Here is a 24,436-nt window from a genome sequence, read left to right on the forward strand (position 1 = left end):
ATAAAATTAAAAAAAATTAAAAAGTGGCATATAGGGTCTCCTTGCCAGAGATGGAGTAACCCATTTTATTCATTTCTTACCCACATTATTCTCACTCAGTATTTATTCAAGAAGTATTCTTGAAGCCCTTAATTTTTGCTAGAGGGAAATGCAATCGCCTGGAAACAATTCTTGCCCTCAAGTAATTAAAAAAGCAGAAGGAAGGATGGTGGGAGGATAGGGTGAGTGTGATGCAGGGAGCTGAGCGCTCTACGGGGCTACGGGAGACATGAGAATGATTGATCGCAGGGACGGTGAACCAAGCTGGGAGACGCCAGCATGGCCCCCGTGGGTAGAAGGTTCCAGTAACTTGCCTCCGCAAGCATATGTTGGTTTTTCTGTCAAATGTGTTACCAGAAGTGAAACTTCAACACTACTTGTATATTTAATTTTGCATACTTTTCTCAATTGCCCTCTGAGCAGTTTCCACCAGCTTATTCAAGCCCTGGATATTTTTTATACCCTCCCTAACTTTGCGTATTGCCAAGAATTTAAACTCTTAACATTCTGACTTCTTTTGCCTTCTTTTCTCAAGATTTTTATTTTGAGCAAGGCTGGGCATCTCTTCATCGGGTTATAAGCTGATGATTTTTCTGTGATCCCTCTTCATGTCCTGTGCCCACTTTTAGAAATTGTATAGTTTTCAATGTAGGAAAGATGTTGGGGTTCAGAGCCGACAACCAAGAAAGAATTCTTGAGATGTCTTTCATGCAAAAAAAAAAAAAAAAAAAAAGTGATTTTATTAAAGCATGAGGACCAGAGCTGTAGTCAGAAAGAGCTGCACTAGAGCTAAGGGGTGGAGATTGTGTACTTTCAGGTTGGGAGGGGGTTAGAGATGTCACAATTCACTAAAGAATTTTGGAAAGAAGTTTCTAGAACCTTGAGGGGGCTAGCTATTGTTAGGAAATGGTCATTTATTACCGTCTAATAAAACCATGGTCATGAGGCCCCTCAGATATATATCGGTGGGTCACAGGCTTGAGGGATGATCGCCAACATGTAGCTTAGGGGTGTTAGAGATCATGGAAACTTCCAAATGAAATTTTATATGTTAAGGTAGACTCATAGGATCCTGGGGTTTGGGCTAGGATTTCACCCTTAGTGAAGTATTGACACCAAGGCAGCTGAGAGCCTACAGGAAGGTCCCTCTGCCTGTTTGAAGGATTTGTGAGTGGGCTGTAAGCAGCAAGGAAACTTAATTTTCCTTTCTTCTTAGTTTCTCACATCAGTGTTGGCCTTTTCTTTTCAAAGATGTATTAATTTATTTTAGAGAGAGAGTGTGGGGCGGGGAGGGTGGTGAGGGGTTGTGAGAGATGCCTCAAGCAGATTCCCTCTGAGCAGGGAGCCCCATGTAGGCCTCGATCCTGAGACCTGAGGTCATGAGCTGAGCTGAAACCTGACTGACTGAGCCACACGGGTGCTCCAGTTTTGGCCTCTTCTTGATTCTTGAAAAAAACTCATGATATAGTCGGGAAACCTTTTATCCTGCATTGTAAAATTTTTCCACAGGTATTTTTTTTTCTTTTGACTCAATAGTAAATTTTTTTTTTTTTTTTTTTTTTTTACACAGAAGTATTTTATTTTTATGTAGTTTAATTTACCCCATTAAGGGATTACTTCCTCTAGTCAGGAAATGCTGTTTGGATAAAGTGTCTTATATTGTATTTTCTATGAATAGCAATTATCCTATGCATGTTCTTCTGTAGTCAGCGCTGCTCCTCAAACCGCTTAACAGTACGTAATGCAAAATTTGGAATATCTCTAACCCTCGCTTAATCTCTCTAATAACTGCAGACATTTCCCCCATATGACTCTGCAATAATTTATGTAACCAGTCTCTTATTAGTGTACGTATAACCTTTATGGCTTCTAAGGAGGTGAATGTAAGGTTTTCATTTTTTTAATGAATATTACAAATTCTGTTAATGAATTCCTAATATTGAGCTATTTGCCTCTCTATTTTATACATTACCGGTGTTAATTTGCTCATCTTGGAGAGCCCGGATAGCTCAGTCTGGTAATCGTTTGCCTTCTTCGGCTCAGGTCATGATCCCAGTCTTGGATCGAGCCCTCCATTGGGCTCCCTGCCCAGCGGGAAGCCTGCTATTCCCTCCACCTCTACCTGCTGCTCCCCCCACTGCGTGCTCTCTCTCTCTCTGTCAAATTAATAAAATCTTAAAAAAATAATTTGCTCATCTTCTATTTCAGATTTTTAATATATTATTCATTTTTTTAATCATGAAATTAGCCTGATTATTTTTCAGAATATAACTAACCTTTGTTGGGTTGGGATCAGTATTCTGATCTCGTAGTAGATTGGTGAGCTAACTTCTCTTTATGGTCTGGATCAATTTAGAGGGAATTAATATTTCTCTTCTTTCAAAGTACAAGGAGACTATGTAACTATTTAGGCCTGACGCTTGCTTAAGGGACAGCTACTTGATATTCTCAAATTTCTAGATTCTCTAGAATAGAATTTGAAAATTGCTATTTAATATCAGGTAACCTTTAGTTTATATTATGGGAAAATAATAATTTCACTTTTCAAATTTATTTTATAGTGGTGGTTAATTTAAGTAATTGATTTTATAATGGATTTGTATCTGTGAATTTCTCCCGCTTTATGGATTTTGACTCTTTTTTAAAGATTTTATTTATTTATTCATGAGAGACACACAGAGAGAGAGGCAGAGACACAGGCAGAGGGAGAAGCAGGATCCCTGCAGGGAGCCTGACATGGGACTCGATCTCAGGACCCCAGTGTCACGACCTGAGCCAAAGGCAGACACTCAATTACTGAGCCACCCAAGTGCCCCAACATTTTTTTTTTTATTAAACAGTTTTTCTGAAGCTCAATTATTCTAGTTATTTTATTGATTTTTCTCATCAGAATCAGTTTTTGGATTATTTACTTTTTTGGGGTAATCTAAAAAATATTAAGTTCTCCTTTCTGCTTCACCAATTTTTTGTTCTGCTTTCCTTTGGCTTCAGTGATGTGTTTCTTAAAGTTCTGAATTTTACCCGTTTTATTTTATTTTATTTTTTATTTTTTAAAAGATTTTTAAAATCATTTATTCATGAGAGACACAGAGAGAGGCAGAGACACAGGCAGAGGGAGAAGCAGGCTCCATGCAGGGAGCCTGATGTAAGACTCGATTCCAGGACCCCGGGGTCACGATCTGAGCCAAAGGCAGATACTCAACCCCTGAGCCACCCAGGTGGCCCTAACTCATTTTATTTTCATTCTTTGTTTATAAATTACCTACTTAACTATATCATCCTCTAATTAGAATTTTGGTTATATGCCATAAATATAGTTAGATTTTTAAAGCATTCGATTCTTGAGATATTTTGTAAATTTTTAACAATGTTTTGAGCAGTAGTTGCCTCAGAGTATTTTTGAATGGTTCATTATTAATATGTTTTTATACTTTGTATTCTTTGCAGTTTATGATTTATACCTTTTCATACTTTCATTTTTGGTACATAAAGTTGTTTTTTTTTTTTTTTTGTACATAAAGTTTTATGGTATGTTTTTTGTGGCTTAAATTCCTTAAAATTATAAAGTGGCCACTAAAAAATCAATGCACTGGAATTTAGTGTGAATTAAATCTTGCTTGGTAAGTAAGCCTTGGTTCTCATTTTAAATGTTTTTGCATCACTTGTATGTATTGTATCCTAGGGTTTTGTTTTGAGCCATTTTTAGAGATTTTTTTTTGTTTATTAAGTGAATTTTTTTACCTCTTAAAATGTCAGGAAAATTTCTACCGATGCCTATAGTTTATTTTTCCCATATTTTTTATTGTGCCCTTTTTTTTTAAAGATTGTATTTATTTATTCATGAAAGACACACAGAGAGAGAGAGGCAGAGACATAGGTGGAGGGAGAAGCAGGCTCCCTCTGGGGAGCCCAATGTGTGGGACTCAATCCCAGGAGCCCAGGGTCATGCCCTGAACCAAAGGTAGATGCTCAACCACTGAACCACCCAGGGTGTCCCTTTATTGTGCCTTTAAAAAAATTTCTCACTATGTATGTTTTGGTGTATATGCATGTGTGTATGTTTTAAGCTTTATAATCTTTAAATGGTTACTTTACAGCTATTTATCAGCAATCTTCAAATATTTTGATCATATCCATTATAGGTAAGAAAAAAAAATCCAGGGCACCTGAGTGGCTCAGTGGTTGAGCATCTGCCCTTAGCTCAGGCTCCCCTCTGGGAGCTCCCCACAGGGAGCCTGCTTCTCCCTCTGCCTGTGTCTCTGCCTCTCCCTCTGTCTCTTATGAATAAATAAATACAATCTTAAAAAAAAAAAAGGAAAAAAATCCAAAACATGATCTTAATGGGTATGAAATTTGTTATATAATTTTTATATGTAAAATTCTCGATATTTATATTAGATGCATGAAAAATACATTTCTCTCATATTCCAGATACAAATACATGGTGATATTCTATTTCAATATTCTAGGGAATTTACTATATACATAGTTTGTGTGCTCTGGAGAATACTGGATCTTAATGTAGTCATTTTAGACATTATCTATGGACTCTACACTCTAGAATAAAGTAATGTGCATGCCCTTATTTCTTTCCAGCTTCCTCAATCTTAACCATTTGATTATACAACTAATCTTCTTTAACCTTCACTGTCTGATCATATTATCCTGAGCTCTATTGGTGGTAGCTGATAGCATTTGTATCTTTTTTTTTTAATTTATTTATTTGAGAGAGAGTGAGCCAGAATGAGAGAGTGCACAAGCAGGGAGGAGGGGCAGAGGGAGAAGCAGACTCCCCACTGAGCATGGAGCCCAGTGTGGGGCTGGATCCCAGGACCCCGGGATCATAATCTGCCCTGAAGGCAGACGCCTAACTGACTGAGCCACCCAGACGCCCTTGGGTAGCATTTGTACCTTAAAGGAAATACTTATATCTCTGTGACTCAACCTACTAATTTTAAATATTTTCCATTGCATTCTCTTTGTTCTGAAAAATGGAGTCATCAGTTTATAGTAGAAGCTTCTCTAACTGATCTCCATTAACATGACTTGTTTTAAGTAATGCTTTTCCATTGTCTCTGTAAAACATAGCTGATGAATGTCCACCATGTGTGAAAAACTTAAATTCTGGGTGGGCCTTCTGTATCTTGCAGCAGCAGATTGTATTTTCCAAAAGCATCCTTTCATCCCACACGGTCCTGACCTTGCTAGCTTTCCATCTACGTCTGTTCCCCTTGAATCTTTGCAGACTTGGCGTGTGGCTCTTGACCAGTAGTAAGCAATGGAAATGATGTGTTAACTGTCAAGAGTAGGTTAAAAAAAGACCGTGCAGCCCCAGCTCAGGGTCTTGAGACGTTTTTTTGGTGACTGTCACTGGACATGGAAAAAAAAAATGAGACCGTCATGCTGGAAATGCCACATGTAAATCCAGAATATGTATAAATACATTTTTTTTACCTTTGTTTTTCGAAGTCCCCTCCCCACACCTTTTTTGCTGGCCAAATAACTATCCCACTGTTTGAATGTCTTCTGTTGTGGAATTTCTTTCTTAATATCTTACAGCTTAAAGTTAAGTTATTATTTTTATAGATGTCCCGTTTTCTTTTATGTCATGTTTTAGTTCAAAAACTGCTAGCCACCATTTTTATTAGTTATGTACAAGTTTTTTTTCTCAAAATCTCCTGAACTGCTTTTATTTTGTGACTTTTTTTTTTTGTATGGTTAATTTTACATAGATGTTTCTAAATTACTACTTGTATTTGAGTTGAGGTTGTCCTTCTGAGATCAGATAATTTATTCTTCCATAAATAATGCAAAATATGCCTGGAGAATGAGCAGTTATCACAGACAGCTTGAGCTTCCTTCTGTGGTCTGTGGGAACTTTCTCATCAACACTTGATTCAGATCCCTGTAAGTTGAAAGTTAGAAGGAAGCCATGCAGGTTTTTGCTTTTTTTGTTTTTCTTTCTTTTTCATCTCTCCTGGCGCGTCATTCTCTTTAGATAACAAAAATTGGCAGGTGCAGAGCTTCTTGTGACTTAGAATTTTTCCCCTTTCTAACACAAAGATAACCTGCTGGCAAAGAGGTTAGTACAACTGCAAATTTCTAAAATCAGTGCAGTCTTTCTGTTGTGCTATGATATGAAACTTAGTTCAGGGATCAAATATATATTTGGTCTTTGTCCTCATTTTCAGCACCAAGCTCCTGAAACTCTTGGACTTTCCCAAGTGGGGAAAACTGTAAGGGTGTCTTTTGTTATGTTAGTGAGGCGACTTGGGACTACAAGTAAAAATGGGTTGTTTTCCAGGGAACTGACCAGTTGATTAGAAGGTTGGGACTTTAAGTCTCACCCCCCAGATGTCCAGGGTGGGAGAGGGGCTAGAGAGGTTGAATCAATCTCTCATGGCCAGTGATTTAATCAATCATATTTACATAATGAAGCCTCCATAGAAACCCAAAGGGACAAGGGTACTAGGACCGTGGAGGTGCTCAGAGTGACCTGCCTGGAGAGAAGTCCCGTGCCTTTTCCCAGTATCTTGCTTCTCTTTCCTTTGGCTGTTTCTGAGTTATATCCTTTTATAATAAGCTGGTGATCAGTAAACAAAATGTGTTTGAGTTTTGTGAGCCACTCTAGCAAGTTGATTGACCAAAGAAGATGGTTGTGGGAACCTCTGATTTATAGCTAGTTGGGCAGGACAGGTAACAACCTGGGCTCATGTGTGACTGGCGTCTGAAGTTGGGGTAGGAGGGCAGACTTGTAGGACTGAGCCCTTACCCTGTGGAATCCGATGCTGTCTCTGGGTGGATTGTGTCAGAACCAATTTGAGTTGTAGGACACACAGCTGGGGTCCAGAGCATTGCTTGTTGGTGTGAGTGGAACCACCCTCTCCCATACATTGGAGTTGGCTCCACAAACCCAAAAGAGGGGGACTTCTCGGGACAGCCCCTGCTTTTCCTGAGATCCTGTTTATGACTTTGTAGGAAGGGAGAAAATAAGGACCATCCATTTAGAGTATAATGAGTTTACCCAGGACATTCATCGTAAAACTGGGTAATTATAGAGATGTCTCCAGCTTTTTCTATGGCCCACCTGTAAAAAGATATAATTTGCATATCTAATATTTTATTATTCTTTTTTCAAAATAGAATTGCACCATTAACCTGTTAACCTTCTCTCATTAATTCCAAGTAAAATAAATTTAGTGCCTTGCTAGGCATCTTCACTTACTTTAGAATAATCTTTTCCCTGAAAACTTTGTATTACAGGGATGTTGAAGCCCTAGATTTTATAAGTTTAAATTTCACAAACTTTAGTCTCTTTGGCAGTTATTCTTCATATTATATGATTTGTGATTTTATTATTTCATCAAATATTATTTTCACTCCATTTTATTGTTGTTTTGGTGGGATTTTTGGCAGAAAATGAAATTGCTGGAGTCTCACATCACTTATTATAAAGTCACCTGGGTTTTCATTTTTAAAGAAGTCCTCCCTGATAAATGGTTATTGGGGGTAAAGAGGAGAATGAAGGTTGGGAGATTGGTCTGAAGACCTCTAATAAGCAGAGTTATGGACTACCATATTGGCATCAGTAATAAAGAGAATAGGAATAATTTGAGACATGATAAGGAAGTAGAACTGAAGAATTTCATGATTGTTTTCATGCCAGGCTTGAGAAAGACAACAGAATCAAGCAGAAATATCAGTTTGGTGTTAAAACACTTTAGGTTGATTGTCTGCCATCTTCTGGGTTAAGGAGATCAGAAACAAAAGTGTGTTGTTAAAGAGGATGAGTTTATCGTTGGAAAAGGTCAACAGTGTCCTTTCAAGTTGTTTGGTCTGTGGTATTTTGTTACAGCGGATCCTAGCTGATGAATACAGCATCCACTGTGGAACATTCATCGAGTGCTACCTCAGAGTAACAAAGATAAATTTTTCTTGAAAGGAGTCATTGTTATGTGGAGGAAAGGCCATAGGTGTTACGTAACAGATTAGGTTCAAGATGGAGTCTCGGGATGCCTGGGTGGCTTAGTCAGTTAAGTGTCTGACTTTTGATTCTTGGCTCAGGTCATGATCTCAGAATCATGGGATCCAGCCCCATGTCAAGCTCTTCATCAGTGGGGAGTCTGCTGGAGTATCTCTGTCTCCTCCTCCCTCTGTCCCCAAGCCATAAATAAATAAATAAATAAATAAATAAATAAATAAATAATAAAAAAAAAAGATGGAATATCTCATGCTAAACTAAACCAAAACTTAACTTTCTGTGCTCTGCTTTACCAGAAAGGAGAGGCCTAGATCAACCAATCAAGGGTTACCTGCTCAGCATACATTACCTGACCTGGCTCCCAGACTTCCATTTTGCTTCATATAAGGGAAGTTACCTTGCTGTAACCAATCAGCAAATGCCAAGTATAACTTCCTTGTTCCTGCTCACCTTGGCCTATAAAAATCTTTTGCTTGTACCGTTCTTCAGAGCTCCTTTTTATCTGCTAGATTGTACGTTGCCTGATTTAAGAATCACTGACTAAAAACCTACTAGATCAGTAAACTGTGGGAAGTTTAATTTAGGAAATTCTATACCCAGGAATGTTCCATGGCCAGGCTGTTGAGAAACTTTAGACTTGTATTGAGAGGGAAGGTCCAAGAAAAACCTAAAGCATAGAAGAGCCTCAGGGTTAAACATGGATTTTGATTTCTGACAGATATAGGTTTGAATCTCATCTTCACCTGTAATTGTAACTTTGAGCAAGTTCATTTACTCAATTTTAGTTTTCACACCCCAAAACTAAGATATTAAAGTATACTTTATAAGGTTTAGACATAGACATTCCTCTAAAGGAAGGTCTTGATATACACATTTGAAGTATCTAATCAATTATTTGAGTGAAGGGCTTGAAGAAGGAAACTGAGTATTATAGATTCCTCTGTATTCTTTAGTAGTTTCTATTTCCAGTGATTATATTGGGTAATCACAATATATAATTGTTTATACCTTAATTTTTTTAATGGAGAGAGCAACAAATATGATCTACATATTGACAAGTTTTGTTGTGCTCAAGGTTAATAACGCTGATTTTCAAAGTCCAAATGTGTACACTATAAAATAAAATAATAGCTGGAGCTCATAAATTCACATACATATTCTCATTAAATTTTCATTGCCACTCTTTTAAAAGGCATTAGGTGCTATGTTCCTCTTTTTATTTATAAAGAAATAGCAGCTCAGAATGATTGTTTAAGATTACAATCAGTACTGGCAATGAAAGAATTCAAATACAAGCTTCTGACTATCTGAAAAAATAAAGATATAGTATCTGTTTTATAAGGCTCTTATTAGCATGAAAATAAAGAATAAAGCTACAAATGAGGAAGCCCCAAGTAGAGTCCCTACCACATACTAAACAGAAAAATTAACCATTCCTTCCACCTACCTTTAGTCCTCATATATATATTTTTAAGATTTTTTTTTAATTTATTCATGAGAGACACAGAGAGAGAGGCAGAGACACAAGCAGAGGGAGAAGCAGGCTCCCTGAGGGGATCCTGATGTGGTACTCGATCCCAGGACTCCAGGACCACACCCTGAATCAGAGGCAGGCTCTCAACCACTGAGCCATCCAGGTCTCTCTCTCTCTCTCTCTGTTTCTCTCTCTTTTCTTTTCTTTTCTTTTCTTTTTCTTTTTCTTTCCTTTTTTTTTTTTTTTTTTTTAACAGAGAGATTATGTACATGATAGGGAGGTGGGGAGAGGGAGAGAAAATCGTAGGTAGGCTCCACACTCAGCACAGAGCCTGAGGCGGAGCTTGATCTCATGATGCTGAAATCATGACCTGAACCAAAATCAAGAGTCAGTTGCCTGACCATGCACCCCCAAAAGTGATGGATTTTTGATATCAAAGAACTTATTACACATATCTAGATCCAGCTAGAGGTTGCATGATAGATCCTTACCCCAATTCTGCTGAAAGATTTTTATTATTGAACCGGGCAGAAAATATACTCATTAAGTTTGCAACTGACAGATATTAAGACTAGAAGTTAAAAGAAAGCTGATGTGTAAAAGAGAGATTCGAACTTCTAAGTTCAAAGAATTTAGAGAAGAAATTGGGGTAAAGTGAATTATCTGATTAAATATCCATACAACAACCATTTATTGGGTGCGTATATGGGCCTTGGGAATTTCGCAGTGAAAAAACAAAACATACAACATACCTGCTTTTATAGAGCTTACATTCTAATTGTAGGAGAAAGATGACTTACATGTGTCTATTTATAGTATATCAGATGGTGTGTGTGTGTGGGTGTGTGGTATATCAGACGGTATATATAAATATATGATATATCAGATTAACTATGAGTGCTGTAGAGAAAAATAATGGAGATTATGAGAGATCTGGGATTTAGTTCATACAGGACAGTCAAGGAAGACCTCCTTTGCCAAGTAATATTAATCATTTATTCAATTTATTAATTCTATAATATTTATTTGGTGTGTACTCTGATAGGCACTGGACAGCCTCTGATGATTCAGTAAATAACTATGGTCATAGTTAAAAGAAATAGTTCAGTTTATCAATGATTCTTAACATTTTTGGCAAAGGAGTTGCCCTTGAGCATCTTTCTGAATGCTGTGAACCTTTTCCTAAAAAGATGTCTGTTACATATGCAAAAAAAATTGTGCTTTTTAGGGATTCCTTGAAACTAAAACTCAAAGTTAAGAAACATCTATTTAAAGTTGAAATTATAACTTGACTAAAAGCCAGCGACATGGAGCCATTTTTAAATTTCAAATGAATCATGGTCTTATATTTAGGATGGACAAAATTATGTTCTGAAATTACAGTATTCTGTACTTAAGAGAAAAAAAAACCATAAGGACCATTAAATGTTTGCAGATCGCATTTATGAGAACTCTTTACATTGGAAGAAAGGAGGTTGGGGGGGAAAACCCACTATTCTTGAAATGAACAAATGATTCTTTTGTAGTAGCTTTCTTCTTCTTCTTTTTTTTAAGATTTACTTATTTTACAGAGAGTGTGGAAGGGGCAGAGGCAGAGAGAGAGAGAGAGAGAATCTCAAGCATGGAGCCCAATGTGGGCTTGATCATCATCTGAGCCGAAATCAAGGGTCGGACACTCAACTGACTGAGCCACTCAGGTGCCCCATTGTAGCTTTATTCTTATGTAATATATATAATTTTATGTAAGTGTGATATGAATTGATAAATGTAAATATAAAACCCCTCTCTATTTGTAAAGGTAACTTTTTCTAATTTCTCTTCTCTCCTTTTCCGCCCTACGTGGCTTCTTCATTTATATTCACTTTGTTGGGTTCACATCATCCCCAAACTAACTCTGATAGTAGCCTCCAGTGTTTTTTTTTTTTTTTTTTTTTTTTTTTTTGTGATTGTTCTCATAGGAGCATAGACCTTTAAACGTAGGTGACTTCACGTTACCACATTGTCTAAGTGATTCATCTTGCAGTTGGAGAAATTGAGACAAAAAAGTGAAGTGACTTGCCTAAGTTTACACGTTTAGTTATAGTATAAAATAATGGCTGATATTTAATGAAAAAGTAATATGAATTAGGCACTAAGAAAGTGAGCCACTCATGTGATATTCTCTCCACGATGTGGAAACGGAGCCAGAGAGGAGAGACATTCTCTGCCCTGGGTCCCAGAATAAGTAAGTAGCTGAGTTGGGGAAGAAGACCAGGCTTCCAGACTTCCCAGCTCACCCATAATTGCCTGTCAGTCAAATTTCCTGCCTCTAAATCCTTTGTGCTCTTTACACAGCCCCAGACTCCTCCATCCTAAACTCTCCCACTTCCTATTCTTTTATAGCTCTAAATCTCTGTTCCCTAAATACAGCAGTCAGAGACAGGTGGAAGATTGTTGTGAAAAGAACAGGCAGCAACATTCTTGTTTAGCCTCTTTTTATATCTATTTTTTCCCCCTACAGATTGGGGTATTTTTCTCAATTATGCATACTTATTCATTCTGCCAAAAAATTCTTTTAAGGCTGTTAAAGCTGTAGTCAATTTTCTCAGTTTGATGTTCCAAAGGAACCTGCTGTGTCTTTTTCATTCTGTGCAAAAATAGGCATGGTTGGATCTACCAGCTGCTAAAGTCATCGGATGGCTTAAAAACTTTCTACTTGTTTTCTCTATTGTTACATTTCCATAGTTTCGGAATTTGTGCAGCATTTAATTCCTTTCTGCTTTGTGTTTTCCTTCAGAGAGAGAACACGCTGGTATTTGTTTGTAGATGTTGGAGGAATACTTTCAAAGAGAGAAATTATTCTTCAAATATCCATGACCACTGAATACTAAATAATGCTGCAAAACCTACTTAAAAAATAAAAAAAAAACAAACCCCATACCAACCAAACAACAAAAATCCTGCAAACCAGAAAGTGGAGGAAGTCTCAGAATATGGAAATTGTTCTTGTTTCCTGAAATGCAAGGATGTTTTGCTGTATAGTTTCTAGAGGGAATCCTGATAGTATTTACCAAGGACCACACATATACGACCATGTATAATGTAGCATATTTTGTAAAAAGAAAGAATCAGAAAAAAAAAATCAGAGACTAAATGTTAAACAATAGGGCATTCATTGAATGAATTATGATAGAATCATGCAATAAAGTATTAGATAGCCATTATAATGATGATGACTTAATACCAATGTTATTTATTAATATGAGAAGTCATCCATTATTTTTGGTGAAGCCATAACAGAAAACAAAAATCTTAGAAAATAGGATGTACAATATTATCTGGTATTTTCATTTTCTTGTTCTTGTTCTTGTTCTCTCTCTCTCTCTCTCTCTCTTTTTTTTTTTTTTTTTTTTTTAGAGAGAGAGAATGTGTATGTGCAGGGGAGGTGCGGAGGGAGAGAGAAAAATCTTAAACAGACTCTGTGCTCAGTGCAGAGCCCAACATGGGGCTCTGTCTCACAAACCTGAGATTATGACCTGAGCTGAAATCAAGAGTTGGACAGTTGGACGCTAAACCGACTGAGCCCCCAGGCACCCTCTATATTTTCTTATGGCTTGCAAAAGTAATCTCCAAATTCTTTGCTTTTTCACAAATGTCTTATTTGATTACCATTCTTGCTACTTTTTATGACTTTTAACCTAATCTACTGACTTTTTGCCCACAATATTTTCTATGTGCTAGAGAAGTCAAAAAAGAATGAGAGCAAATCTTATCTGTCCCTGCTTTAATGATGCTTGCCAGTTAACAGTGATGCGGGTGTTAAACAACAAAATATAACTATGAGGACTGCTAGGGAGGCAAAACACAGGATGCTCTCTGAGTAGATAATAGCAATCCTTCTTGCCTAAACTCTAGGATGAATTTTTGTACAGGATTTCATACGAGAAGATGTTTTCTTACCTAGACAGAAAAGAAAATACAGTTGTCTACTTTTGTAAATTTGGACTTATTAGGCATTGCTTTTTTTATTGATTGGATTTTTACAGATTCTTAGAGGTTAAGCCTCATCCATTTTTACTCTTCCAAAGTTGGAGTCATTTCCCACTTTTAAAGTCCTCTAGTACTATTTGTCAACTAACTCATTTGATACCCAGCAAATGCCATATTTTATGTGCATATCATCTTTCTAAACATGATGGGACATTCCTTCAAAGTAAATAGAGCTATTTCTCCTGACTCCTCAAAGAATTTAGTACAGAGCCCAATAAGTAATAGAGACTAAATAAATGGCTAGGAAACAAGAAGCCTCCATTCAAGGCTAGTTACAACTAATATGTGTTCTGTACAAAGGCAAGGTAAATCTCTTTAGGAAGGAATGTGTAATCGCACTCTTTTGATTCTATGCTCAAAGACCTTCCAATTAAGATAATTTCTACACGTGTATTATTAAATATTTCTGAGAGGATAACACTGAACCTTTATGAAGCATGCCAGAGAGTATCGAGTGTGATCTTTGGAATCAGACACATCTAACATTTGAGTTCTAGCTCCTGAATTGCTAGCTGTGTGACCTTATGTATATATTACAGTCAACATGGGGGAAACAGTAGCAGACCTAAAATGCTGTTAGAGGATTTCATGAAATAATATTGGTGAGCCACTTAATTCTGTTTTTTTTTATATAACTTATTCAATGAACAATTCTCATGACCTCTGTGTAGTCCAAGTAGCATCATTTTACCTTTGACTAGTACATTAAGCCTTCTAAATGACCTCTCCATTTTAATCCTTGCATTGAATTTTATTCCTCTGGGCTGAATGGTGTTCCCCAAAAATTCATATGTTGAAATCTTAACCTTCAGAACCTTAAAATGTGACTTTATTGAGAGATTGGATCTTTAAAGAGGTAATTAAATTAAAATGAGGTCATTCTGGGAGGGTTTGAACCCAACTTGACTGGCATCCTCATAGGAAGAGAAAATTTGGACACACAAGGTACAGAGGTAAGATGATGCGAAGACACAAGGAGAAGGTGGTCATTTATATGAAGAAAGAGATATCAAAAGAAACCTAACCTGAAAACACCTTGATCTTGGACATCTAGCTTCCAGAACTGTGAAAACTAAATTTCTTTTTCTTTTTTCTTTTTTTTATACATTTATTTTTTATTGGTGTTCAATTTGCCAACATACAGAATAACACCCAGTGCTCATCCCGTCAAGTGCCCCCCTCAGTGCCCATCACCCAGTCACCCCCACCCCCTGCCCACCTCCCCTTTGACCACCCCTAGTTCGTTTCCCAGAGTTAGGAGTCTTTCATATTCTGTCTCCCTTTCTGATATTTTGCACTCATTTTTTCTCCTTTCCCCTTTATTCTTTTTCACTATTTTTTATATTCCTCAAATGAATGAGACCATATAATGTTTGTCCTTCTCTGATTGACTTATTTCACTTTTTTCCTTCTTTCCTTCCTTCCTTCCTTCCTTCCTTCCTTCCTTCCTTCTTTCTTCCTTCCTTCTTTCTTTCTTTCTTTATTTCGTTCTTTCTTTCTTTCTTTCTTTCTCTCTCTCTCTCTCTCTTTCTTTCTTTCTTTCTTTCTTCTTTCTTTCTTCTTTCTTTCTTTTTCTTTTTCTTTCTTTCTTTCTTTCTTTCTTTCTTTCTTTCTTTCTTTCTTTCTTCTTTCTTTCTTTCTTTCTTTCTTTCTTTCTTTATTTCTTTCTTCTTTCTTTCTTTCTTTCTTTCTTTCTTTCTTTCTTTCTTTCTTTCTTCTTTCTTTCTTTCCTTCCTTCTTTTTTTCTTTTCTTTTCTTTCTTTTCCTTTTCTTCTTTCTTTTCTTCCCAGTCTATGGTGCTTGGTTTTGGCCACCCTAGAAAACGAATACACTTCTCTACTCAAATAATGGGAAACCCTTTACAACTTTAAAATGTCTAAATCACAGCAGAATTTACCTGTCCCCTCAACACACAGCTCTTCTAATGGATTCCCATCAGACTTAGAGCAAAATCCTAAGGCCCATGATGCCACAGGTAAGTACACTGTGCAACCTGGCTATTTCCCTTACCTTGATTTCTGTCTTTCTCCCAGTCATTCAGTCTGATCCTAATTTATCAGCCTTGCTCTTCCTCAAACGTATCAAATCAGTTCCCACTTGAGTTTGTTTGTTTGTTTATTTCTTGCTGTTAAGCCTGAAAGATCTTCTTTCAGATATTCACGTTTCTTGTGCCATTCTGGTCTCTGTTCAAATGTCACCAACTCAGAGAGGCCTTCACTGACCATTCCACCCAAAGTGGGCAGTCTCCCATCAGTTTCTATCCCTTTGCTTGGCTTTATTTCTTTTCCCAGTACTTGTTGCTGGCAGATGTACTGCATAAATATTCTCAAATTATTTGTGTATTTACAGATTACCTCCTTTCACTATAATATAAATGTTATGAGTATAGGGGCAACATTTTGCTTACTCTTACAATCCCAGTACCTAGAAATCACTTTGCAAAAGGTGCATACTGAAGAGATATTTCTATAGTAATAAATATAATTATTAAAAGGAGTTCATTTAGTTAATAATGTGGAAGAAGTTGCTGTATTTAACTTAATGAGCATACCAAGAAAACACATGAATCTCAGTATTTTTTATTGTGACAAAACTTAAAGTAGCAAAGCAGTAAAACAAACCTTAAAAAATCCCCAAATATTACCCATATCTAATCAATAGATCGTATTAGTTTTGTCACATCCACTTTGCCATATATTAGATTATTATTAAAGAAATTATGGAATGGCCAATTATAGTCATGCTGTTGTAAGAAAATTTTATAATTCACTTGATTCTTCTTTGCAGTCTTATACAAGTTTAAAACTTGGTTCTGATCTTAGTCTGTTATTTAATAAATCAATGACCTGGGACAAATCTTTTAATACCACTGAACCTAACTGCTTCATCTGTAAACTGTGAATAATAACATTGGTCCTGCCTGTCACATAGGGTTATAGCAAGGCTCCATTTTAATAACACGTGTATTTTGTTACTTGGAAAGCATTCTGTAGTGATGAGCTGTCTTGTGATTTCAGGCAGAGTTCAATTAAAATTGGGACATGTGCCATTTTCTGTTCCTAACATTTCCAGTGCTCTGATAGAGTCCTCAAACTAGGCCCAGAATTTAATACAGAGAAGTAACATAATTGGAAATTTTTGTATTATTAGGTCTAAGGATACTTCACCTGGTGTGATAAAATATTAATCTAGTGACCCTCAGATAATTAGCAGGGAATGCATTATGCATTGCCCTTCAAGGACCTAAGAGGACTTGCAAATTTGATAGGAAGCCAGGCACTGAGAAAGTTTAACTGAGGCAAGATCTATTAACACCTCAAGGGAGGAGTGGTTAGAGGCACCCTGACACTGTGTACAGCTGGGATGTTGTGTCACAGGGGAGTGTGTCACAGAGTGGCAGGAAGTACCTGAGATTAGGACAAAAAGAAAGGGTGACAAAAATGACTTTGATTTAATAAAAATTTGCTTAGATAAGTAAGACCTGTCTCTGTTTACTGCCTCTTGAGAAATCATTATTTTACAGGGAGTGTACATATTATTAAAGGCTAACGGTGGTTGGCGGTCAAAAATGGAAAAATAGCAATCCCCTGGATCATATTTTATTTATGAGATCATTTGTACCTTTTGCCTCAGATGTGTTTAAATGTAAAAATACCTTTTTTAACATCATTTAAAACTATGGAACAAAATGTGAAATTCAGCCCTATGTATAAAATTTTAAACACAGTTTTATTCAGTAATGACAGAAGTTCAGATATTTTCAATAAAATGAAAACTACCACTAGTTTTGGAAGAGAATTATTATTTTTTTTATTTTTATTTTTTTTTGGAAGAGAATTATAAATAGGGTTATAGTGATGATAGTATATAATAGTCTTTACTTTTGTGTATTTAAATCCATGTTCAATCCTTAGCTCACTTATACATGTATATGCACATTTGAAAATGCACCATGGCATACCATTTGTGGAGAATGCAAAGAATGCCTAAAAAAAAATTGGCATTCAAAGTCTCCTGGACTTTAGGTTCAAAAAAGGTCTTAAATTAGAGATAAGAATTCTAGTGATGCAGAGCAGATAGGTGGTTGCCTAGGACTAGAATATGGTGCTTTTTTGTGGTGATAGAGAAGTTCATATCCTGATTGCAGTGATGGTTACATGAATCTTTGCTTCATTGGAACCACAGTATGCCATGCACACGTAAACGTACGTAAAAACCTTTGAAATCTGATTAGAATCTGAACCTGAGTTAATAGTATCGTACCAATGTCCATTTCCTGGTTTGGGCAATCTGTTATGAATATGTAAGTAAGATATGATTATTGTGAGGGGAGGCTGGTTGTAGATACCACATTAATTCTCTTTACGATTTTTACAACTGCTTATGAGTCAAATTATTTTAAAATAAAATAGCGTTGGAAGAGAAAAAAATTGAAAAGTTCTGAAATCAAATTGTTGCTTTCTTCATTATTAGCTGTATGAATTTGAGTGTAGTATTATTCAACATCTTATCTAGGCCTCAGTTTCCTCACCTTAAAATTGAGTTAATAGCATGATTTGTACTCTATAGTATTGCTATGACTAATCAGATAGTATATGTAAGTGCCCAATATTGTGTAGAGCATAAAGCTGAAATTTAAACATTGAGTCCCCTAGTTCTTTCTGTGGCTGTGTGTGTGTGTTTGTGTGTGTGTTTTAAGATTTATTATTTAGAGAGAGAGAATGCACACACATATGTGGGGGGGGAGGGGCAGACAGAGAAGGAGAGAAAGAATCTAAGCAAACTCTCCACTGAGTGGGAAGCCTGCCATGGGACTCAATCCCACAACCCTGTCATGATCTGAGCCAAAATCAAGAGCCAGACACTTAACTAAGTGAGCCACCCGTGCACCCCTGTGGCTATTGGTTTTTAAGATCTCAAGTGGGAAGCTTGTTCTAAAAGAGAGAAGAAATGGGTGGCTGTATCTCAAAGCACTGTCTGAACAAGGAGGTTATTCTCTATACCTTGAAAAGTTCTTAGTCTTCCTAAATTGTTTAGGTTCTATTTAGTCTTTCCAAACCATAAATTTCTGTGTAACCAATAAGGAATTAATTCTCACTAAATTTTTTACTCATATCTAATCAGTAGATTCAGGGACCTAAACTTTATTGGCATGTTTGCTTTTTAAAATTTATACTAAAAAAATAATAAGAAGAAATAATAAAATAAAATGAAATAAAATAAAATAAAATAAAATTTATAGTAATTTTATTTCTATTTATAATAATTTTATGATATTTGTACTATACTATATTATAATACTATTAATTTATACTAATTTATATTAATACTCATTTTAAACATTTCTTCAGTAGGTGATAATTAACTAATATTCATTTATTATGGTTTTCCAGTCATAACTGATTGTAATCCATAAGCATTCAGCATTTTGGTCTTTTCAAATATCTAAAGGTGAGATAATCAAAATTGAAACTAAAAAATGCCCTAATCGGAAGTCCTGTCTCCCCAGCTAAATAATACATTTTTTGAGGGTAAAGACTCCATTTCCTTTTCTAGGAAACACACACACACACATGCAAATAAAATGGAGCATCAACCTTCAATGAAAAGTGAAGAGGGATGGTGTCAAACATTTCTTCCCTCTCTGCCATGCATTGATAACTCTGTGCGATTCTAGTTAAAATAACATGTGACACACACACACACAGATATTACTCAGCCATATAAAAGAATGAGATCTTAACATTTGCAACCAACACAGATGGACCTAGAGGATATTATGCTGAGTGAAATAAGTCAAACAGAGAAAGACAAATTTCACTTATATGTGGAATTTAGAAAAACAAAACAAATGAACAGAGATAAATAGAAAAGCAGACTCGAATACAGAGGACAAACTTGTGGTTGCCAAGGGGGAGGTAAGTGCGAGCGAGCATGCATAAGATAGATAAAGGGGACTAAGAAGTACAAACTTTTAGTTATGAAATAAGTCATGGAGATGAAATGTATTAGCATGGGGATCATAGTAAAAAATACCGTAATAACATTGTTCAGTAACAGATGATGACTACACTTATGGTGAATGTTGAGTAAAGTATAGAATTGTCATACCACCAGGTCATACATCTAAACTCATAGAACATTGTAGGCCAATTATACATATATAGATACGGATATGAATATACACACACACACAGAGAAGAACACGATTGTGGAAATAAGTAGTTCCCAGAAGGCCCATTCTAGTAGGACTGACTAGAGAGGCTAGGAGTGCTCATTTTGAAAAGATGAAAATGGAAAGAAAATAAAATGAAAGGGGACGGAATATCAGAAAGGCTTGATACTGTGCTCACTTTGTGACCATATTTCTGTATCATAGGGAAAGGGAACATCCTGTGAAGCTCCAAAGGAATAAATTCAGGATGCAAAAAAACATTTATTCTGACAGTGTGTTCTAGGGCTAAAGGAGGCTTTACCATGAGAGTTAGTGAAGCATAAGAACAAACTGGCTCACAAATGTTTTGGTAAATTATAAATCTTCACCTTCTAAGTGATAGACCTGTAGAAGTCTTATTATGTCTTTTTAAAAAAAAGCATTATATGAAGCATAAAATATAGTTGATTTCAAATAATAAGAAGTAAATAATATGCATGGGCAAATAAATAGTAAACTTAGAGACTCACGTATTTCACACATATTTATTGAGTGACCTCTATTGAGTATCCTGTACCATTCCAAGAGCCTCAAATTCAGCAATACACATAATAAACTCACATCAGTACACATATAAACTCAGGGAGCTTATATCTGAGTTGATAGAGAAAACAATAAACAATGAAATGAAATTAGTAAAATATTTAGCATATTAGATGACTAGAAGTTCTGCAGTAAAAAATAAAGCAAGAAAGAGGGATGGGGTTTACATGAGATACTCTCATGTAAAAGAGAGTATCTAGGAAAAGTTACATGGAGGTGATATTTGCATAAAGATCTGAAGCGGGTGAAGGAATAATTTATGGAAACATCTGGAGAAGGAGTTTTCTAGACATTTCAGAAACAACTAAAAGACCATTATGACTGAAGCAGACTAATGGAGAGAGGTGGGAGGAGGGGAATTGCTGATGAGGAGAGCAGAAAAGTAGGTAGGTCCTTTCGAGGGGTAGTGCTTCTCAAATTTTAATCTGTATGTAAATCACCTGGGTGTCATATTAAAGTGAAGATTCTGATTTAGGAGGTCTAGAGAGAGTTTATATTCCACACAAACTTCCTTCCAAGCGATGCTGTTTCTACTGCTCTAGAGATCGCACTTTGAAGGACAAAAGATTGAGACTTGTGTTGTAAGGACTTTGGAATTTACTTTGCTGTGGGTTGAAAAGCACCCCTTGCCCCAAGGACAACCATGAAATATTCAGGTGGTAATTCCCCCTGCCCGTGCATATGACCTTGTCTGATAATAGGATCTTTGCAAACATCATCCTGTTACACTAAGGTCACAGTAGATTGGAGGAGATGGGCACTAATCTAATGACTAGTGTCCTTCTGAGGAGGGAAATGTGGACAAAGAGACACACAGGAGAGAAAGCCACGTGAAGATGTAGGCAAAGTTCAGAGTGATTGCAGCTAATGCCGAGGAACACTAGGGACTGCCAGCAGTCACCACAAACTAGGAAGAAACAAGGAATGATGTTCCCCTAGAGCCTTCAGAGAAAGGACGGCCCTCCTGATTATCTGATTTCAGACCTCTAGCCTCTAGAACTGGGACAGAATAAGTTTCTGTTGGTTCAGGTCACCCAGTTTGTAGTAATTTGTTACAACAGCCTCAAGTAACTACTGCACTGAGTGGATGGAAGAATTTAAGAGGAGTGGCTCCATCTGACCCGTGTTTTAAGGGACTCCTTCTGTCTGTGGAGGTGAACGTAGGCTGAAGGGAATGTGGGCAGCACAGAAGCAGGGGGCCCAGTGAGGAGGCTGTAGCAGGCAACCTAACTGGATAAGGAGACACCAGGTTAGAACCAGTGTGGTAGGGATGGTGGTGAGACATGAATGTACTCCACATCTACCTCGAAGCCAGTATGGACAGGATTTGTTGATGCAGTGTGGGTTGTAAAAGAACTAGGGGAGTTAAAGAGAAAACCAAGGTTGAGGACTTAACTAGAAGGACGGAGCTTATTGACAGAGATAGTGAAAATAGTAGAGATTAAGAGCTATGTTGGCTATACTATCTTAGAGATGTCTATTATGCCTCCAAGTGGAGATGGTAGGGAGGCACCTTGGTTTAGAGTCCAGTGCAGAGCTTTCAGCTGGAGATATGACTGGTCCGAGTTAAAGGAAAAGCACCATGTTTGGGAAAGCCCCTACATTGTGAGATGGACATTGGGAAGGACAATTATATATAGACTTTTATATATAGGGGGGTGTGGTCCTCACCACCCCCTGTCATAAATTATGCTAGGCCATATATCTGCCTGTTACAATTCTGACATTGGTTGTAGAGACCACCAAGAGTCAGGAGATGGATGTTCTTCTTACCTTAGGGCTTGCTATGAACTGAATTTTGTCCTCTTCCAAATTCATATCTGTTCAAGTCCTCGGCCCACATGTTCTCATATTTGGAGATGGAGACTTTGGGAGATAATCAGTTTTAGATGAGGTCATACAATTGGACTCTCATGATGGGATTATAAGATCCCTTATAGGATCCCTCTCCTCCTCCCCACCCCTTCCCAATCCCTGCAATGTGAGGACATAGGGAGAAGGTGGCCATCTGCAGGCCAGAAGAGACCTGTCGCCAGAATCTGACCTGGCTGTCACCCTGATCTCAAGATTCCAGCCTCCAGAACTGTGAGAAAATGCATTTGTCTTGTTTAAGCTGCCCGGGCTGATGTCTTGTTATGGCAGCGCAAGCTCAGACAGGGATCTTCTCCTTAGAAACTCTCAATTATCCGTATCTTTAAGGTTTCCAAGATAATCAGTGTAAGAAGGACATTTTTTGCTAGCCTTGAATTTGATGCTTCACTGCAAGAAGCCTGAGCTCGCTTACGTTTGTGTGAGTGATTTTGAAAAACATCACACTGGCCTGAGAATGTAAAAACTCATTATTTAGTACTTCTGACAAAAGTCAGTCACTCTGAATGTGGACCTTTTGTGCACTGCATCTGGCTTGTGGAAGAAGCAGGAATTACGTTGCATGCATTAAGTGTCACCTACTACCTGCTTTGATCACATATATTTTCTGCTTTGGTCTTAGAAGGATAGATTCACCCCAGAAAGCATCGTACTGTCAGGAATTATTTGCAGATGTAGTCATATAATAATTCTTTCCATCAACATTTTAAGAAACATCCCGTCCATTGGTGGGGACAGGAAGATGGAGTAGGACAGATGGGTAGATTTCTAGGGCACTTGCGGCCGGGAAGATAAGTTTGTCTTCAGTAATAGGAAATCCATTGTTACTGCAAAGATCTTCAATAGCTCTTTTTAAAGTGAAAACTGCCATTTTGATCTCTGTCTGCCTGGATCTCATCCTGTGCCAGTGATTATCAAGATTCTCTACACTTAATTACCTCTGTATAGAGGTTGAAACCAACAGGGATCCTGTCTTCCCATTCAGTGCATCTCAAAAATGTGGTCCCTGGATCATTAGCATTAGACGTACCAGGGATTTGCCAAAAATGCAAATTATCAGGTGCACCCCAGACCTACTTAATCTGGTGTGAGGCCCAGGACTCCGTGTTTTTACAAGCCTTCCAAGTGACTCTGAAACATGCTAAAGCTTGAGAATCCCTGTCATGGTTGGTTAAATCATCAAAGAGATAGCCTAGGCATGGATGTATGATATGTTGAAGTTCACTACTTTTAGGTTTTCTAAAGAGAATGCATTGAGAAATAGGTCTCTCTTAGGTCCCATTAAATAATATTATTATAAAAAAATAGTATTATTACATATTAAAACATTTTCCCTTTTATGAGGTTGTTATTGTCAGTCTGTCTCAAAGTATATATATAGTGAGTAAACTTGAGTTTCACATATACTAAGAAATAACCCAACATGTTAGGGAATAAATCTGCAGTGATTTGGATATTTTTCTCTGTCTTATGATTAAAAACATATATATTTGAAAACATATATGAAAACCAGAAATAAAAAAAATATGTATATTTGAAAACATATGAAAACCAGAAATAAGTTGTTTAAACATCATTTGGTTTTGATATTAAATCGACCTATGTCCCAAATCACCACCATGAACTAAATTTAAGCCTAGTGGAACTTTATTTTTTTTTCCTTTTCTCTTCTGCACCTGCATAATGGACGTGACCCTTCACAGCTCTATCAATAATAGAAATAATGAGCCCTTCTATTCATTTAATCATCAACTTTCTCACAAAGGCTCTGTGAAATTGTAGGTATTACTGACTTTGATTTTTCCAGGGGTTTGTTGCCCTCTGGTTGCGTAGGTGATACTTAGAGAGTTACAGTCTCTCCTTGGGAGGGTCATTTAGTACTTTGAAGCCCATAGTTTAAAAGAGGATTTTTTTTTTTTCACTAAAGAAAGACTAAGCCAGGAGAAGAATTGAAAGTAAATTGTCCATTTTAAATGCAGTAAGAACCTTACAAGAGGAAGAGCAGGGTCACCCTACCATGGCTGCGAGGGCCAGCCTAGGGGCCTGCACGGTGGGCCCTGCCCTGGGGCTGCCAGCTTGCCTCCTGCTTGCTTTGTCTGGTAAGCACCTCCTCCTGGGGGTGGATCTGGCTTCAACTGCTCCTGCTCATTGATGGTCTCCTGTGCCATATGATCCCTCCAGGCCCTCTGGAATAATAAACTTTCAATCCTCACTCACACTGTGAATAACTGGGCATCATACAGTCGTAGTAATTGGGAAAAATGACTCAAACTCTTCCAAAATTTGC

At 37.1% G+C, this 24,436-nt stretch overlaps 1 long non-coding RNA gene across 8 annotated transcripts in view; it reads left to right on the forward strand.

The window, feature by feature from the left end:
- The first annotated feature begins 951 nt into the window (after window positions 1-951).
- Window positions 952-24,436, forward strand: part of LOC112652223 (uncharacterized) — a 248,027-nt gene continuing 224,542 nt past the window's right edge. For 7 of the 8 annotated variants that reach the window (XR_004814537.2, XR_004814547.2, XR_007401656.1 and 4 more), the window contains exons 1-3: window positions 1,015-1,548; window positions 8,317-8,532; window positions 11,066-11,191. This is a non-coding gene — a long non-coding RNA (uncharacterized LOC112652223). The other variant, XR_007401654.1, reaches the window with a different exon arrangement.

This window comes from Canis lupus, chromosome 13 (genome assembly GCF_003254725.2).
Source record: "Canis lupus dingo isolate Sandy chromosome 13, ASM325472v2, whole genome shotgun sequence".
In the NCBI taxonomy this organism is placed as follows: domain Eukaryota; kingdom Metazoa; phylum Chordata; class Mammalia; order Carnivora; family Canidae; genus Canis; species Canis lupus.